Source organism: Puntigrus tetrazona, chromosome 20 (genome assembly GCF_018831695.1).
Source record: "Puntigrus tetrazona isolate hp1 chromosome 20, ASM1883169v1, whole genome shotgun sequence".
Taxonomy (NCBI): Eukaryota; Metazoa; Chordata; class Actinopteri; order Cypriniformes; family Cyprinidae; genus Puntigrus; species Puntigrus tetrazona.
This window is the reverse complement of record NC_056718.1, coordinates 19,692,976-19,713,237: the sequence shown is the minus strand read 5'-3', so window position 1 is coordinate 19,713,237 and position 20,262 is coordinate 19,692,976. Positions and strand designations below refer to the sequence as shown.

The 20,262-nt window shown below is 35.5% G+C and overlaps 1 pseudogene; it reads right to left on the bottom strand.

The window, feature by feature from the left end:
• The window catches only part of LOC122324985, a 35,688-nt pseudogene extending 19,482 nt beyond the window's left edge, over positions 1 to 16,206 (bottom strand).
• Positions 16,207 to 20,262: the final 4,056 nt, after the last annotated feature.

Here is a 20,262-nt window from a genome sequence, read left to right as displayed (position 1 = left end):
GATCTAGGCTTAATTTGTCCCTCAACACGCTAATGCAGAGCACTGATCCCGGTTTAATTTGCTCTCCATCACAGCTCGCTTTAATTTAATCCATAACGCATTAGAACCTGACCATTGTAATCAGATATAATCAAATTGCATTTGCGAAAATCCAGCTTAAGATGTCAAAGCCTTTAGATGCGGCGTGTCTTTTTGGTTTTCGAACAAAACATAACAGGTCTTTGATAAAACATCAGGATATTACGGTTTGTTTGACTTCACTGTGCCGGGTTACTTGCAACAGACCGTCATTGCATAAGATCGCAGGACATTATGTCCTCTGTAAGTGGCTGGAGGCTTGCCAGACAAAACAAGCAGATCCCTCCTGTCAATCTGGAGCTTTAGTGAGTGAAGTGGTTGCCAAGCAAAAGATAACGCTAACACCACAGCACAATGACAGAGAAAACAAGAGCAGGCGCTCCATAATGCCGCACGGCATACATGGTTATATCACAAACGAGGGGAATTTACAGAGATGCTGTCATGTTGATAGGCTTTTTAGTGTTTTAACACGCACTATTGAGCAATGCAGCTTTTGTTTACACAGATACAGTCTATCTTTATTGGTACCTTATAAAAGCTTGTTTCCACCATCGCCAAATAAAAAAATATAAAAGGTTATGGACACTTTACATCTCATCATTCAGTTTTTTGAGTTCATGACTCACAATTTTTGTGTTTTTCTTCCAATTCTGTGAAAAAAACCATGTGATTGTGAGTCGAATTTACTGATATATTAGAGAGAAAAAGGTCATAATTATATTTACATGCAAAATATAACTATTAGATACAAATTATACCTCAACAGCAAGAAAATTGTCCAAATTCTTATAAAAGTTGCAATTACATTTTTATATTTTATTCTGTTGCAGAAAAAAACTGAATTGCAAGATAGAAACTTAGAATTAATTACATTTGCATGAGATTATTCATAATTTTGAAATAAAGTGTTTTTTCTTATTTGGCAGAAACAGGCTTCCATAGTATCTGGTGGAATTTTTAAGCTAAAATAATTGTAATTATATTGTATTAATTATTTATAATTTAATTTCATTAATTCATTTTATTAATAATGTGTGTTATAATAGTTTAATTTGAAGTGTTTAGTTTTCATTTTAGTACTTTGTTTTAGTTTATTAGGCCTGCCAAAGTTTAAATAAAATGAAAATGAAATATAATATATATAATATCTGTTTTATTTAAATAACAGTGTAATTACATTTATGTAAAAGTTTCTAGTTTTATTTAAAAATATATAGTATATCCAAAACTAACATTAAAATAAATTGTTAGTTATTTTAGTTAGTATTAAAGTCATTCAATACCCCCTTTATTTCAACAGAATGTTTTTTGTTAACAATAACACCACTGACCTCTCCTTATGTTTACCAGCGCAACCGCTGACTGTACTACGCTCTCTGCAACAATACTGAGCCGCTTTGTGTTTCTCGGCCAGGCTGATATAAGATCAAAGTAGGCGTCCTCCGGCGATGCATGAAAGAATCCGTGGGTAAATGTTCTATGGAAGATGACGGTGGCACTCCACTGTGGAAAACACCACAAAAATGATGATTTATTTTGCTTCACTTTACTTCGCTGCATACAAGGAATGGCAAGCCACGGGACAAAAAGATTTTGCAGAAACCTCAGCAGCCATAATGAAGGGGAGCCTTGTTTTAACATGTCATTAAAATGATTCTGCATCTTGCAGCAATCTGGGGAATTACAGTCTGAGATTGTATACGACCAGTACCCAAGTTGGCAATGACCACCAGATGGCAATCTGTCAACAGCCTGACGTACTTTTGCCTTTATAGAGACTAATACTAATAATTCAATAATACGCTTATGAATCAGGGTCTGGGCACTGTAGGTGATTACTAGCTTACATAAATTGTAATTTTTAGTATTCAGACAGGCCTTTTGGTTTGTATACTTGGCCAGTATGATAATTGATGGGTAGTTTGTATCCAGTTTATGAGTGCTGGAGCAGAATTTACTGAATAATACTGAATTTAGGTGTATTTTATCATCATTTACTCCACTGAATTGGTTTGGACAAAAAAAGTATATTTTCAGTTTCTTTTCCTTTGTTTCCTTTTCCAGAAGATTATATTTTCTTATATCTATTATATCTTTCTCAGAGGTTGAGAATTATGTGAGGAGTGTACTGTATAACTGATGACAAAATTTGGGGGGACTTTGCCTTTTATATATCGCATTTATTCGTTTTAATGTGATTTTTACATTTTTGCTCTGTTATTGTATTTTATTTTCTATAGAAATGCAATTTATTTATTTTATTTAGGGCTGCCAAAGATAATTTGTTAGCTTGTATCATTTAAAAAAGAGTTTACAGTTCGAGAATCTTTCAGCACAGTTGATATTTTCTAGTTTCATATTTAGTTCTATTTAATAATTTGTAGTATTTTGCCAAATTATTTAAAGTTAAAGTTATTTTATAAATATGTAAATATATTATATTATTAAATATATCAAAAAGTATTCCAGCTAGAACATTAACATTTAAAGTAACAATGAAAAGCATAAATGAGAAAAGACTAAACAAATAAATAAACTAAATAAATTAAATTTTCCTATAAATGAATATATATATATATATATATATATATATATATATATATATATATATATATATATGTGAGTGTGTGAGTGTGTGAGTGTGTGTGTGTGTGTGTGTGTGTGTGTGTGTGTGGTCACTTTATACTATTAAACTGTAATGTGCGGGTTCATACCACGATGCATTATTTGTTAGTTTTTAATGAAAGTGTAAATATGCTCTGACGCCTGGTTCTTATCCTCTCAGTATCCTAAAGATGGTCTGGGTAATACTGTTGGTAAAGCAGAAACTAGTCTGTCTGAGAGTTCCTCTGACAGATTTACAAACCCAACATGTTATTAGATGCAGAGAAAACACCACTGGAGTGCATCAGCAGCCCGGATCAGTTTAGCACAGCCACAGACGCTGACATTGATCGATTTCAGTCGCATGGATGTATTTCTCCTCTCGCTCAGGAGGATGGATTCTTATTACTGTAAATGGTGAAACACTTATCCCCACAGTCTGAACACACTGGTAGTCGCAGCAGGAGCGTACAGTTAAAGACAATTTTCGGAGGAGAGCACTCTTTAGATTGGCCTGTGGGCACAGCTATTTTCCACTCTAAACAACATCCCACAAATCCAGCAGTGAAATGCCACAGACAGGTTGAGAGACCGTTTCTGCTTCCTCTCAGTGTGAGTTTTTTCCTCACAGGCCAAAATAGAGGCCATTACCGACTTTTAGTTAAATAGGATACTTCCGTAAGATTCTTTCTCTGTTTTTGTCCATTTGGTGTAATGCAATGTGTTTGTGCAGTATAAGTTTCAAAAAACACATTATTGTCCACATACTGTACAATATTGTTTCTCCTCAAAGCCCCGCCTCCTAAAGTGGGTCGGTTATACAAAGCTCATCGTTCTAAAAAAGCGGCGGGCTCTGATTGGCCAGCTATTCAGTGCATTGTGGTTGCGAATACTGCAAGCATCTGCCGGAAAAGTTATGCCCCTTACCAACGTGATGCTGTGTCCCAGCGCTATGAGAAAAAAAACAATAAAAGCAAATTACAAATGGGGCGTTTATTGCATCCAGTGGGGACATAGTTACTGATTACAATGACTTTGAGCGTTTGTGATTTGAAGGAAACAAGCGCCAGACTGTTCTTGCAAAGTTGAAACAGCCTCACTTTATAGTCTCTGTGCACAGCCAGCATAGGCTGCTTTGCGTGTTCAGGAAACAGTTTCAATATTTGAGTTGAACTGTTCTGGAAGCAGTGTTGTAAATACAACTTAAGCGCTGATTTCTAGTTGCGTTCTTTTTTGGAAGCACAAACAAAGTAGTTTCTAAGCGGAACACAGCGTCTTCTGAACATGGCGCTGGCAGCAACACAACAGCGAGAATAAAGCTCGCCTTCTTTCTTTCTTTCTTTCTTTGTATAAACATTTGGGAGGTGTGTTTAAAAATAAACCCACTCTGTGTAACTTTTATAAAGAATATCAGAATGGTTTTAGTCTTTTGCAACTCTGGGGTCTTGTCTAAGCACTTAACAGCTTGTAACACTCAAAGAGAAACGGAAAACTTGCAATCGCATCATATGAGCCCCTTTAATAAGTGCGTTCAAGGTCACTCTGTGGAAAGCGATTGCTGTGTTTGTTTCCCCAGAACAATTAGCAGGAGTGAATAAAGGGCGACGGAGGGTTGTTTACCACAGGTAATCAGTCATTAAAGCCCCGTGCACAATGAGCCTGTATCGTTTAAAAGCTACCTCCTGAATTATATATAAGGAAAGTTAAGCGCTCAGACTGGGTGTTCTACTGCAGAAAATACCTTACTTCCCTTACTTGGGAAGTCGGCCTCTCTGGGTCTTTTTCTACTTTTATTTCAGAGATGTACAGCTGTGGTGTCTTTTCTAAGCAGGTGTAAGATGTTTATTTGCGACTTGCGTTTTGAGCGTAGGGGCTGCTCAGCAGGAGGCCACTGGCATTAACATTAGAGCAGCGCGCGCTCTTCTGACAGGCCTCTCTCTGCAGCGGAGTAATTACAAAGCGGAGGCGGGATTATTGTCACAGATACTTTGGCGCGGGTAAACCGCCTCCCGATGATGCCTTGAGAAAGTTTAACAGCGGTTTCTTTAAGTCTTATTGAAGTGGCTCTGTTTTGATTGTTATCACCACATTATGAGTCTTGACAGGCTTGCCAAATATACAGCAACGCTGCTGACAGCTTCAAAAACAGGGAAAATGTCCTTTCCCTTGTCAGTCGAGGGAAAATAGTATTTTTTGTTGTCTTATTTCTGTTTTTTTGTTGTCTTATTTCTGTCTGCACTTACGGAGACAAAGTTTTTAAATTCTAGTGATGTGATTAATATTTGCAAATATTTGCATGTGTCTGCATATATCTAGAGAGTCCTGAAAGTTTCAAAGGACTTTTGTAGCTATGAGCCGCATGCACCAGCAGAAATATAAATAAGTCTAGTGTATTCAAATGAAATAACTTAAAAGGAACAGTTGTCCGGCGCTGTTATAGTTTGTTGTGGACTAATTTCTAGGGAAGCTGTGAAAAAACAGCTTCTCTATCTTTCAGTGCAAGGTTTAAAGGATTCAGAAATGCCCTGCTGTGGGTGTTTCACTGACAGGTGCATGGGATAAAATATTTTACACTAAGAAAGATTTTTGCTTTTTTAACACAAAAACTTGATAATTAGGCTACAATAAAGACATAATCGTAGTACATTTAATGTTATTTTTAAATATAAATATAATAATATTTTCATTATAATATTTAAATGATAATAATAATAATTATTATTATTATATTGTCTTGCAGTGTTAATGGCCTTTATTCCTAATTCCCACATTTAAAATATCTATTTGTTAATATCATAATATTATTGTTATAATTTATGTGAATTTATATACATTGCTTTCATAATTTAAAGAAACAAATATAAATATTATTATTATTACTATTTATGGCAGTTGCTGAATAGTCTTAATTTTAAATATATTAAGTTATTTTTCATAATTGTATTGTTATAATTTTAGTTAATAAATTAACATATATTTGTTAAATGTTTTTTCATATCTATTTATTATACTTTTATTTTTAGTTATTAAATGAATTGCATAATTTTAAAGAAAATGTACTGCTATTATTGTTATTGTTTATACATATCTGTGACATTATTAATCTCTAGTATAAATGCTCAGACCACAGCTCAGGCTTGACTTTGCGCCTAACAGTAACAAGGCTTAGTCACTGTTTCTTTGTCAGAGCAGCCAGAGAACAGAAGACAGTTGCCATAGCAGCATGGGTAAACAAACAAACGTGGTACCATGGAATGCTTCAAAATATTTACAATGGAGTAACCCCTTTCAGTCACAGGCGGGATACTCTGGAACTTTCTGCATAGCACAAATTGTTCTCAGCTGGAAGGTAGATCTCTCCCGTGGGTCAGTCCTCAGCAGCACAACTGTATTTAGATCACAAGACCTCTGCTCCTTCACTGGCTGAGAAAACCACTCTCCACAGCAGGAACGAGCACTTTCTTCTACAGCAGATTATGGTTGATCAACTAAATGTAGTTTTTGCACAGCCCGTAGTGTGAATATGGGGTTGAATATTTTTGATCACCTTACCATCCTTGCGATTAATAATCATAGCCTTTATTGTTAGCATTGATTTTGACTCGTTTTTGGGTCAAAGCAGCACCAAAATCACTACAGAAACGTCAAGAAATTAAATGTGCATTTTTAGCACATGCCTATAAACCAAAACTAAAAATCACGTACAGTCTAATGCGCATTACTGACAAATGTTCAAAGGTTTTAAAACCCTGCAGAAAATCCAATTGCATGTGATTTCATAATGCCACTGCACATTAAAGATAGAGACAATTTCTGATTAGGCTCAAAGGTTACATTCATGTTGATTAATAACCGAGACATGTTTCCCTAGCAACCGCTACGTGTGTTGTCATTGGCCCGGGCTATACCCAAGTCAACCGAATACATCCTGTGATTAGCGACGACTGAGACATCCAACCACATTCCCAGTAATAGACTCATTCTGAATTGTATTTCCTATCAATCTATCAAGCCTCTAGGTCCCAAAACCTCTTTTCGTTGAGGCCACTTGAGCAGATTAACGAAGGATTCAATATGGAAGCGTTTAGGTTATTAAATATCTCTTGTAGAGACTCCTTTAGACTAATTGCGGTGAAGTCTTTTCACTTCTGAAGATCCGTTAATGCTGAATTTGTGACAATATGTTGAAGTAAACATTCTTGCCGTCTTTTACAAATAGTGTCACTTCTGCGGATTTGCTACTGGAATAACACACCGGCTAAAAATGCCGTCACGCTTAACATCACATTCACCTGTCAAAAAAACAAGACCTGCCACTTGGACCCCACCTTGAAGCTTTTGTTCCTCCTGATTGAAATGAACGTTTGCACAATGACTAGCATTTTACATCTAGCGTCAATGTGGCTCAAGAAAAAGAACAAAATGTGCTTTTTCTTTTGCACCTGCCTTAGAGGATTTCTCTCTTTCTCTTTCTTCTTTTCTTTCTTTCTTTCTTTCTTGCTCTCTCTCTATATGACTTATAATGCCATTGTTCATTTAGAAAGACATTTGTAATGTCAGTCATTTGAAACTGACAAATATATTTTACAGTCTTGTAGTTTCTAGAAAGAAAAGAAAGCAATTTTCCACTTACCATGCCGTGGTTTAGCCACTGAGGTATAAAGTTGTCCAGGAGTCTTGGATATACCAAATCTCTGTCATACACGTAAAGCGTCCAGAACATTGTCACCACAAACTGCAAACCAAAAAAAAAAAAAAAAAGAAAATACTGATAAGGAATCGTCAATCATAAACAAAAACAAGCAAAAAAACATTCTGTCACCATATTTCATATCACTTAATATACATTTTATTTTTATGGTAACTTTTAAAAGTATTTCTTTATTATTAATCCAATGTGTGTAGAATATGTGTGATACAAAAAATGTATATCCACAACTGTGTGTGAACAGTTTTCCAGCTTTATATTTTTGTGCCTTGTTTTTTTTTTTTAAATAATGCTGCAAATACAAAGAAGATATTATATGACATCATTTTTCAGCTAACAACTCAATATTTTCATGTCTTAAGTGTTGATTTACACCACAACAACAACAGTATTTTGGGAGTCTGAAAATGCAAGCTTTCATGTTTCAAAGTGTGTCCTCAGCTAAGCAAGCCAAAGCGGCATTGGCAATAAGCCAAAACACCATTGGCGACAGAAATAGAAAAAAAAAATTTTGGGAAAAAACCCTTGCGCAGTTTGGGGGCGGTTCTCCTCTGGCCAGACTAAATCAGCATGGTCTAATTACAGATGGTGATGTCATGCACATGCATGTTACATGTTCAGTCCACAGAATGCGTGTGCAACAGGATCGCCAGATTTTCACAACAAAACCCACCCAATACCTACAAATAGCCCAAAACTAGCACAGTTGCAAACTTGCAAACAAATTTTTTTGGTCTGCATTTCAGAACCTAAATATTATGTTTTTGGGGTCACTTCAGCCCACCAACTTGAAAAACAACTCACTTTAACAGTGTTAAAGTAGCTTAGTTCCATTCGGGCAACACTGGTGCGCAGGCAAGTTGTCATATCGCCAACTACTGGCCTGGCATGCACAATACAGCATTCATAGATGTGTGTGAACAGGGATTGTTTTGACAGTGTTGTCATCTGCACTTAAAACCCATAGTGCTGGATAAATATTGCAGCAAAATGGTCAATGCTAACCATTTCTGTTCCTGAACATGCTTTGAACATTACTCGTCAGCTTTATAGCTAAAAACCTTTTTCCCAATGATTATATGATTCAGCACAAAACAAGCATTAGAATAGTAAATGATTCTTGTATGTTATCATGTACCCAACCATCTCAATTCTGGACTTTTCTGTCCATAATTATCTAAAATGAGAAACTGCAACTACATTTTATCTTCAGAGACTTCATAACGTTTTAAGACCTCTCACTCCCTGCCATGATTTCAAATTGAGCCCATTCCTCACCCCCAGACTCCCAGCAGGTCTTCTGGTAGACTGCCTCATGCCAGCACATCTCATTATACCAAAAAGTCTAACTTGTCTAATATCCTCTTTGATTCCCTCATCTACAGGACACAATCTCTGCTTAAAACCATGACAAGCACTAAAACCAGCCATGAGCAAGCGAACCAACACACAGAGCTCATATTTTCATATCAGCGTACCATAATTAATCCCTAAGAGCTGACTTCTTTTTCTTGCTTTTATCCAACACTTACTTGGAGCTACAGATGCCTTCTGTGAAAAAGGACAGTGTTAAGATGATGAGGACATCACACAAGCTGTTAAAAACAGGCACGTTGGTGTGGAGCATGCAGGCCTTGTGAAAGAGCGTTTGAAGTCCCAGGCTCTCGAGGAGAATTTCACTTCCCTTGCTATAATCCTGAACTGCTCAAACGTATTTGCATTAATGGGCCTCATTTATGGGCGTGACAGATTTCTGTTTGGTTTAGGTGTCTCCGATTATTTTGCAGGATTCTTGTTTCCAGTAAGAGCTTGGATGATGGTGCCGTACCCAAATAAGCGGGCGGCACTGTGAGGATAGGCCTTGTGAAAGGGAACTGTTGTGCTTTTGAAGCATATTTCAAGTAAACGTCAGGCTTCATCTTGAAAGCGTAGGTTACATAAGTTCATTGCCGGACAGGTGGTTTATTTGGATTTGCCCGTTCTCATTGGGCACTTTGGATAAACCACATAACAAGCTCCTTCTCTATTATTCAGCCAAGCTAGCTAGAGCTCCATCCTAGGCCTGACATACTGTTTCCACCTTATTTTAACATAAAGAGGATGTGGCCATTTGTTTCTTGAATGTGCTAAAGCCTTCCATGTCATCACCTCCAGTTATTTTAGCTGTACAAAAACAGCCTTATCACGCAGCTTGATATTGCAATCTGGTGTTTGTTATAATTTTAATGCATTATATTTTTATCATAAACACACTGGTTTGTAATTAAAAATCGTTTTAGTTTACTTATAGCAACTAATGAATCAGAAGTCACATTCACAGAAAACTGCTTTCTTCTGCATTGCAAAATACTGTGGATAGACTAAGGTCGTTCGATAAATAAATACAACTCTAGTCCGTCAGTTAATGTCTTGGGAAGTAAAACGCTGCATTCTTGTAAAAAAACAAGTAAAATGTGGCCTAGTCTGACTCAGGAAAGAAATGTGCATAGATCAGTTCTAAACAAATATGCTGATGTATTTCAATATGAGATAACAACAGGGATTGCCTTGTTCACTGGAGGAAGTGTTGTTATGACCAGAAGAAACAGTTTAAGGAAGTTAATTAAGGATAGCTTTAATGATGGATTTGTTTATTATAAACATTCAGGCGTTTCCCTCTACAAGAACTGATTGACTGGAGTCCCGTGGATTACTTGTGAATTATAATTACTCGGTTTTTTTTGGACTCTATTTGCTCACTTTTTTACATTTCTCTAAATATGTTTTGTCTTTTACATCTTAGATGGCATGAAGTTAATTTAATTTTCAGCAAAGTTTTTTATTTTTTTATTTTTGTGAACTATTCCTTTAAGAAGATGGCACAAAATTTATTCATTGTACCAGTGCACAATGCAGAAGGGTGAATATCAGCCGGTCACATATACCACTAATAGGTGCCAGAAATTACCTAGGCTAAGGCTAACAAAGTATGCATTTCACTCAAATGCAGCAGAGCCTGTTCCCAATATTAACGTCAGCCCTAATGATGCTCATTGTGATGGCTGTAAGCTGAGCCTCATGCCCAGCTCTTAGACTGAGGCCGGGGCCAAGTCAAGCATCTATTTTGTGTTTGTATCATGGCTGTCTGGCTGCTAAGTTTTTACAAGCTAACAAGGAAGCCTCCTCTGTCTGCCATCTCGTTAAGTCCCGCTGTGAATCTACAACCTACAAATACCCACAGAATGATGCAATGGTCAAAACAGTATCTTTATGTATATTTGAAATATTAATATATTTAAAAATACAATACTTAATTTAATACTTATCTATTATTTATTCATTTTACAGATTTTTTTTTGCTGCAATTACTTGATTGTCACATGACTAGAAATCATTGTAACATTCTCATGCAAGAATAAATTGATCAAATAAATGCAGCCATGTGAGCATTAACTCTTATATTCTCAAAATTTGACCTATAGTTTATTTGCACTCTGGAATTAATTTTGCACTTTTATGCCCTGCTTTATTTATTATTTAGCCATTTTAGTCATATTAGGTATTTATAATTAGTGGTTCTTTACAATGTAAGTGGAATGCCTGTTTCTTTCATTAAAATGTAATGAGAAGAGTCAATTTTCTTTCCACTTAAGGTTTAAGTCACTTTGACACTGTCATCTGACATCTTAAACTCCCTACTAACATTGTGCCATGCAATATTAAAAGCTCTTTAGCCAGCCAGAGACAAAGCGAGACATTTGTGATCAAAATTTAAATATTTTCCATACAATTATCTGATGGTCAGCGCGGACACACACACAAAACAGAAACAACATAGCGTTTCCTGCTTCACTTCACAGGGCAGGATTTTATTGCATAGATGGTTTTGCGGCAGTGCCAGATAGATGACTGGGCATTTGCAAAACAAATAGGCTCTGCATTTAAGACAATGCGTATTGGTGTCTGTAGTCCCTTTATGCAAAGCAGCATGTGTGAATGTGGCCAGATATAGCGGTATATGCTAAGAGAATACAGATGCTGTCTGACCAGACCTGCAGGCTCATGCATTTACCATCGGTTCACCTATTGTACCTTTTTAAAGAATCAGATGATTCAGTGTTTTGATGGTTTAAATACAGATCTAAAGGCACCTAGCGTCTATTCTGCCCTGCAAAGACAAGAAACACTAACCTTTTTTGAACTGGGAGCGCACAATATAGACACATTAAATTAATTTAAAGTGACAGTAAAACGTTTATAATGTAAAAAAAGATTTCTATTTCAAACAGATGCCATGCTCTCACAAAAGAAAACATTAAGCAACTGTTTTGACATTGACAATAATAAAAAGGTGTCTTGAGAGGTAGGCTAAATCAGCATATTAGTCATTTCTGTAGGATCATGTGCCATTTTCTTGAAATATATTTAAATATAAAACTGTAATTTACAAATATAAATATATTCAGCTACGTGAGTTTTTAAAAATGTCAAAAATATACTGTACACTACTGATCGATGTCCACAAATGTATGAATCTGCAAAGTTGCAAAAATATTAAACCATTGGTCAGGAAGTTGTATTTTTACCTTTGGCACCCTCTACAAATAGGCTTTATACACAACCCTCCTTTCTTAGATCCACTGAATGATTGCTTGAAACGAGTTTTGAATAGTCTCCTCTGTTTTTCTGTGGTTTCAGACATCTTAATGTCAATGACATGTGTAGGAGAGGGGCGGCAGCTTCAGACAAAGTATTGCATTCATGTACCGTTACTGTACTGTTTTTTCTTTCCCACACATTAACAATGGAACTTGATGGCTCAGAGAGTTTATGGTAGAGTTCACACACTTTAAACTAAACGCACCGTAAGTCACAGCCAGCAGCCAATGACTTTTTGCAGATTTTGTGTATGCAAAAAAATGCAATGTTGCATACTTATACAAAAGCTGAAGCGCTTCCAAACTTCATTTTGAACTCTAGATTTCTTTGCCAAAGTAATCATTTGGATCACTTCATGCTCTCACTTTAAAATTGGCCATATTGGTGTTTTTATTCAGTTTCAATGTTGATTTTAACATTGATTTTATCTGAACATCAACATATCCTCATTGAGCCAGCAGCACTGCTTACAGTCTCAGATGTAGATCCAACTTTCTAAAATAAAGTATTTTTATAGATCTCAGACGGTGTACATATGCAAAACAAGAAATCTGATTGGTGGTTTATACATACCGCACCAACAGGAAAGGCCAGGACAGCCATCATCCAGTCTCGTAAGCTAATCAGCTTCCTTAACTATCTCTCTTGCTCCATACTGGCACTGCCTTTTGTCAAAAAGGCTTGAGAGGTCAGTCAGGACACACACTCCAAAGAACACCGCCTGAATAACCTGACAAAGGGAATCATAACATACTGGTTAGGAAAAGGTAATGTAATATACAGAGAAGAAATGGGTCACATGTCCCATAAGATTTGTAAATGCAACTTTTAAGAAAAATATGCTATATATTGACTTTAAATAAATTATAAATTACATTTATTTTAAATTGTAACAATATTTCACAGTATATGTTTCTGATATTGCCATCAGAGTTCAAATGTGACAGATTAGTATATACAACTGATATGTGGATTACTTGTGGACTATTATAATGGGTTTTATCAGTAGTTTGAACTCTCATTCTGGCGGCACCCATTCACTGCAGAGAATCCACTCTTGAGCAAATGATGTAATGCTAAATTTCCTGCTGAAGGAACAAACTCATCTACATTATGGATGGCCTGAGAGTACATACATTTTTACAAATTAAAATTTTTTCGGTTAAATATGCCTTTAAGCCCTAACCGAAAAGAGCAGGCAAAACAAAAACTGTAGCTTGGTCAATTTTTGTTATAAATAAACAAATGATACAATGTGTGTGTGTGTGTGTGTGTGTTTTTTGGAAGGCCTCTCTCTGACATGTAAATCAAAGATGTTTTATAAAAGGAACATAAGGGAGAGTTGAAGGGAGACTTGATGAAAGTCATGCATTCATCTTTGGTTGTCTCAAAATAGAATATGAGTATTTCTAAGCACTATCATTTTCCAAGAGCAAACAAACTCACATCACAGGAAACAGAACAATATGCAGATACAGTTGACAAGCTTTAAAATGTTACAATGCGTGACAGGCTGCACGAAAACTGCTATTGGAATAATTTAATACACAACCTTTCCTCCATAACCTATTTCTCGTCTTAAGCTAATATGTCTTTTTTTTTAGCCCATTTTCCATTAGCGAACATTCGTGATGAGAGTGTTAGGAGATTGCTTTGACATTAATTTAAGATGGAAAGACATTATGGAATTATGAGGGTTTCTTTATTATATCTCCTCCACCCAGATATCCAGCACGCAAAAAGTCTCCCATTAATGCACTCTTTAATATTTCATTCCTCATTATCTTTCTGCTCCTAAATTTGTTTCCTGGTGTCTAAAGACAGGAGAAGCCCTGCTCTGGCTTCATATAAATATTCGATTTGTCCAAAACCAATTTTTTTATTGGAAAAGTCTTAAATTGATGTATTTAAAATGATGTATTTTTCTTACTCTACCCTCACTACTGCTTTTAATCTTTGCTGCCGAGCTAAAAATGAGTCGTTCTTCCTTTTCTCGTATCATTTAAGAGTTAAAAAACAGCCACGAGCAAAGACATGAAGCCAATAGAGCATAAAATCATTTATTTGCTATACAAAGTCTTATTTTGTGCTTATAAACAACCGCAAGGATTCCTGGACTGGGATTGAAGTCTCCATGAAATCTAGTGAATTGCTTGTTTGAGGCTGGGAATAATAATAATTGGACTGGGAAACCTCAGTTCTTATCAAACAACAGACCGCTACAGTACACTGCAGAAGTAATGGCTTGCAAGACAGCCAGAAAATTAAGGTAATAACATTTAGAATTCTTGATAAAAATAGAAAGTCATAAAACAATGCACAATGCATTCATAATACATAGACCATTTCAGACTTTTTCCAACCCTATTTGTCTTAAAATCAAAGATTTCGTAATTAAAGTTACAGCAGCGTTTGCAAAATAGCAACTGCTCTCACAAAAATATAGGCTGCCTTTCATCACAGTAATGATATGCACTCAGAAAACCCTGTGCATCTGTGCTAATTAAACTCTGCTAATTAATCCACGGGTATCTCATTGTCAGATTACTGAAAGCTTTCAGCCACACTTGACCAGGCACTTTATAGCCTATGACACGAGAGATCCATTCTATATAGAGCTCCTCAAGTGTCCTATTGTGAGAATGGAAAGCCAAATCTAGAACCCGGTATTTAATAAATTAATGAAGCCTGATGAAAACATAAGCGGCTAAAATCACAGTTAACACAATGAGGCGTTGATCAACGTAAAATACTACAGTGGAGTAGATCAGTTGAGTGCGTATTTGATCCAGACGCACTTCGCATTTCTTGTGCCAAGATGAGATAATGTGCCTCTCTGAAAATGACATGTGTTTATCGTCTGTTCTAATATTAGTTTGTGTGGCCTCATCATCCAGGTTCATTGTAACAGTGCTAATGAGGTCCTCAAAGCGCTGTCGTAATTAATCATTATACTATTACACGAAGCAGCGCAAAGAAAAATCACTTCCTTATCTCTTTATGGTTTTAGGTGAAAGCGAATCTAGGTTTTTAAATGCTTATGGACGATAAAAATGTTTATGAATAAACCTATAACTGCCACCACAGTTTTTTTATTATTGTTTTAGGTTACCATTAAAATAACCATTTTTGTGCATTAATTTGATGTGCAGTTGACTATTTTGGCAGAACATGAAAGTACATTTTTACATCTTGTATCAGTATAAATGCTTTTCCTGTCCTTTTTTAATGAATTCTTGCAGATAGACGCTCTTACTGATTTAAACGTTTGCACAGTATGTTAATAAAGCGCACTACAGTTTCAGATAAGTACTAAGGATTCGGAGAAACCGTCGTGAGTGTTATGAAACAGCATAAAGTTTGAAAAACCCCATCCACAATAATCCAAACACATCTCTGCTGGAACATATCTGTACATGAGATTATTCCCAAACAAGAATGAAAAAAAAAAAAAAAGAGCAAACAGTGCACTGGAACAGATGTATAAATGTGAAGTGTAACAAAACAACTTTTATTGCTATTAAAAGTCACTGTTGAAAAAGGGGGAAAATGGGCTGTTTATGTGGAAAACATGAGTCATTGGCTCACAGACTGTCATAACAGTCAATGCGTGTGTGCGTGCGTGCAGTTGCTGGCGCCTAATGTGACCTGCATTTACTCGAACAGACTGGTCCCATATGATTTGCCAGAACAAAAGAAAAAGATGCTTCAGTTTATATATAAAACTGTAAATGCATTCTTTAATTTGTCCTCCTATGAACTGCTCCTAATTCAGCACAAGCCTTCAGAGCAAGATTTATTATTAATGAGGATGTGAGATATGAAAAAGCATGACATCACCATTAGAGAGTTTTAAAAGTCATTTACGTCATGTGATTAACGTTTAATGCTCAGTAAATATGGCGTAAGACGTATTTGTGTTGGCGTGTGGACTCTGCGCTGCATATTTCAGCATAACAGGGCATGTCTATATAATGCATTATGGAGATAAATATACATCAGGCAATGCATGGGAACGATGCATGCACTTACCAAATCTATGAACGTAAGAAACTTTGCTTCTACCATATGTTTGATGCGCGGGCATGTCTATGGCTTTGTAATTGCAGAGGATGGAAAAATAAGAGAGAGAGGAGTATCGCTTCTCTGAGGATCTGTGATGGGATGAGCGCCATTTTCCCTTCCCCGTCATTATTTCCGTCTCAGGAAATATCCATGTTGACAGAGGATGCTGTTGGCAGAGGTGGAGAGGAGGGAGGGACGTTGGCGGAGGCAGCGGATGTGCGCGAGAGGTCGTTGCTACAGTAACAAAGCATCGCTGGCTGTGGAGCGGCTCGCGTATCGCTGCATGCTCAAGTGTGTCAAGCTAGAGCGGCATCAGTAGGGAAGTTACTTCGTTGTGTTCCGCTCTCCAAAAGTGATTACAATTAATTTACTTGTTAACAAAAATACGTTTAAAATTCTGTTTTGCTTTACAGGAATAAATTACATTTAAGAGAACATTAATATATAAAACTTATTTTTAAATGTATGCAATATTTTCCATCAAATTTTAAGGTTGTTTTCTGTAGGCTGTTTTATCAAATAAATGCAGCCTTAATGAGTATATGAAACGTCTCTGAATGTGTGTGTGTGTGTGTTTTAGAATCTTCATATATATATATATATATATATATATATATATATATATATATATATATATATATATATATATATATATATATATATATAATAAAATATTACTTTTGATGTTTTTGGAAGATTCTAAAAAATATTAATGTTTCTGTAGGGAAAAAAGCACATTCCATATATATATATATATATATATATACTGTAAAAAAAAATAACGAATTTTGCACAGCATTTTACGTTCTTCATTTATACAGTCTAATACTGTAAATAAGCGATGCATATCCACGTGAAGAGAAGAAAAACTACAAAAAACAACTATTTCAGTTTTCAGGGAAAATGCAGTATTTTATAGTCTGTAATCACCGTGCAGCGCCATGGCCCAGTGCCCTCGAGCTGCAACGCGGATCGACTCGCGCCGGCCAGAAATACAGAGTTTAACATCATGCTAGACATTATTTTATTACCGTATGAAGTAAGAGTGCGAGACAGAATGGCCAACCAGGCAATCGATGTAGACCGGCGTCAAATTTAACTGCATGTGCTTTTATCCTCGATCGGTTTATGAAGGTAAGTGATCAAAATTAGTTTTATTTTTGTAGTATATATTCAAACCCACAGTACTAATAGCTACAGTTTTTATTATTTCTTTGTGTGTACTTGATAGAATGATAAACAAAGCAGCAAAGTGCAGTAGGCCCTAACGTTAACGTTATAGATTGCAAGCTTGTTCATTAGCGTTTAGCATGTATCGCGACATTTTGCCCGAAGTAATTAAATGTACTTGCTGACTATTTCTTGATTTTTTCATACTATTTGTATGATGGACTGAGTCTATGTTTAAAAATAGTCTTAGGGTTTTTGGAAAGTGAATTGAAATTAAGGCTGCTTGAGTTTACATAATACTTCAATCCATTTCAAGAGCAGCTTCAATATTGTCTGTTTTACAATGAAGTAAGATGTAATGATATTTTGCTGTTGGGGTCTGTGGTTTGTAGTTTTTTAAAATTATAACTTGCAACTTGTGTGCTAAGACCTGCAGTAACATATTTTGCAGATATCAGACATATCTGATTTCTTAGCCTTCTACCTAATCCATCTTTTAAGAGGTTATATAAAAGTCTTAGGAAGTGAAGGAAAGATAAGTTTACATTCCCTTTTTAAACACTGTAATAAATTTGACTAAAGTCTACATTCATTTCTTGTTGATTTTATTGTCCTATGTTTCAGAAATAATGAAGTCACACTTGATAATATTCTACATTCTGCCAGTTGACCAGAAGGATACAAGTCTTTGCAAAAAATGAAGGTGTACACGAGCTGATCAGTGATTGGAGTTTATCATTAAAAAAAAAATGGAAATAAAACCCATCGATTTGCTTCAAAAGAATCATGTAAGGAGTTAGTTTTCTGATGCAGTACCTGCGGATATCAGTATATATCGGTCATGGCACTATCCATCAGCATTGAAAAAGCTAGGGAAGAGCCAGGATAAATGTTTAAAAACATTTTAAAAGAAAAGGAAGTCATATACACTTAGGATGGCTTGGTGTAAAGGTACATTATGGAATGATCAAGATTTTTGCTTGTTCCTTTAAAACAAAGTGTTCTTATGTTTTTGTTTGTTTTCATTCCATGTCATGGACTGCTTATTATTAATTTACCTTAGCATATTTATGATAACCTAAGATTTGATACCATTTCAGGACATTAAACATTACAGTTGTCTCTTTCTGGTTGTTGGTAACAAAGTCACACTTGGAAACTGAGATAGTCTGGTCAATGTTTTCTCCACCTATTATGTCTTCAATTTGCAGTACAGAGCTGCGAACATTTGAGTTTGTTCAAAAGAGTGATCCTCTTCTGGTTTATTAAATGTTGTTTGGACATTTTGTCAATCTTACCAGCATTGTTTAGGATTGTTTGCGTTGAGATAGTTCAGCAAAAATTAAATGTTTATTTGCTTACCACAGGACATCCAAGATATAGAGTGACTTTGTGTCTTCTATGAGAACACATAAGATATTAAACTCAAACCATTGCAGTCTGTCAGTCATAATGCAAGTCAATGGGCTTTAATCTTTGAGAGAAAAAAGCATGCACAGACAAATCAAATGAAACCCTCGGCTCCGCGGCGTCACGATGTTCTGAACCTACGGAAAAAAAGCGTTTTTATTGCAAGTAATTGGTATTTATATATATTTTTTTACCTCCTAATATACCACAATGTGTGACTCACTCACAACATCAGGCATGGCCGCAATAAAAACATATAAACATGGCCTTAGTCCATACAAACAGGCGTTAACAAAGAATCCAAGTCGACGTTTAGCGCTGGACATTCACAAAAGTCAGATATTGTGGTATGTCAATGTATTAATGTATCATCACGAGCCACAGAAATTTTCATTTGAATGTGTCTTTTGCATGTTTTTAACTTCTCTCCAAAGATTGTGTGCGATTGTCTGTATGTGGATTCTGAATGGATAGCTGTGTAGAAATTATTTTATTATGAATATTACAGACTGTAATGTACAAACCAATCTACTCAAAATGGGATAGTTGAAAATCTGCTTCATTATTTACAAATTTTCAGTAGTATGGGAGATTGTATGAGATTTATTTGTTCTACTGAAAAAGGGAGGATATTTGGAAGAGCAGCCAGTGACCAGACAGATCTTCTCCACCTTTCCACTACTATAGTAGGAAAAAGTTATATTATAAGAGTTAATGGGCAATCTATCCAGGTACTGACATTTTTTCCAAAATATACATTTTAGTTCCAATAGAGAGTCATTTTTATTGGTTTGGCATTAATAATAATAATAATGATAGAATAACTAATAACTAATAAATAATGAAAGAATTATAACCAAAATTGTTGTCTACATTACTTAGGATTCTTAGGTCCCCTCAGATGAAGCTGAACTAAAGATGGTGCAGTTGCTGCCGCCAATGACAACAGTTTTAATAATAAAATGGGTTTTGTTGATTAAGTGCAATTATTCTTTATTTATAACCTATTATCTTATGTTTTCTCTGTCTTTTTTACATTCTAAACGCTTCATTGGTGCTTAATAGCAAAACCTAAAAGAGACAAAGGAGAACCAAGTTGTCAAGAAGAAGAGAAGCTTGTACAGAAAAAACAGCAACTGTTGGCCTCAGGTGGCCTCATCAAAAACCTCATGGACTTTGGGTGAGGGCTTTATCTAGTCAGGTTACATAATGTTGCAGTTCTGCAGGTAGATCTGCATAGTAAGTATAGATTACATTATTGAGTCCTTCAACAAAAATGTTTGTGATGTCACTGCATTGTATTCTGGAAAAGGATGTTCATGTGATGGCTGATATTATTATTCAACCCAGCACTGGTGAAACCAAGAATATTAATAATTGATTTAAACATTTTAATAAAGAATGTAATGTCACAAGAAGACGATCTTTTGTTTGAGCCATTTGTTTGTAAAAAATGTTTTAGTAGATTGTAATGTCTTTTCTAATCATTAGCTTTAACTTAATGTACATATATATTATATATATATATACATTCATACAGAAACAACCAAAGAAACACTAACTCTTTAAAAACATAACCCTTTTCA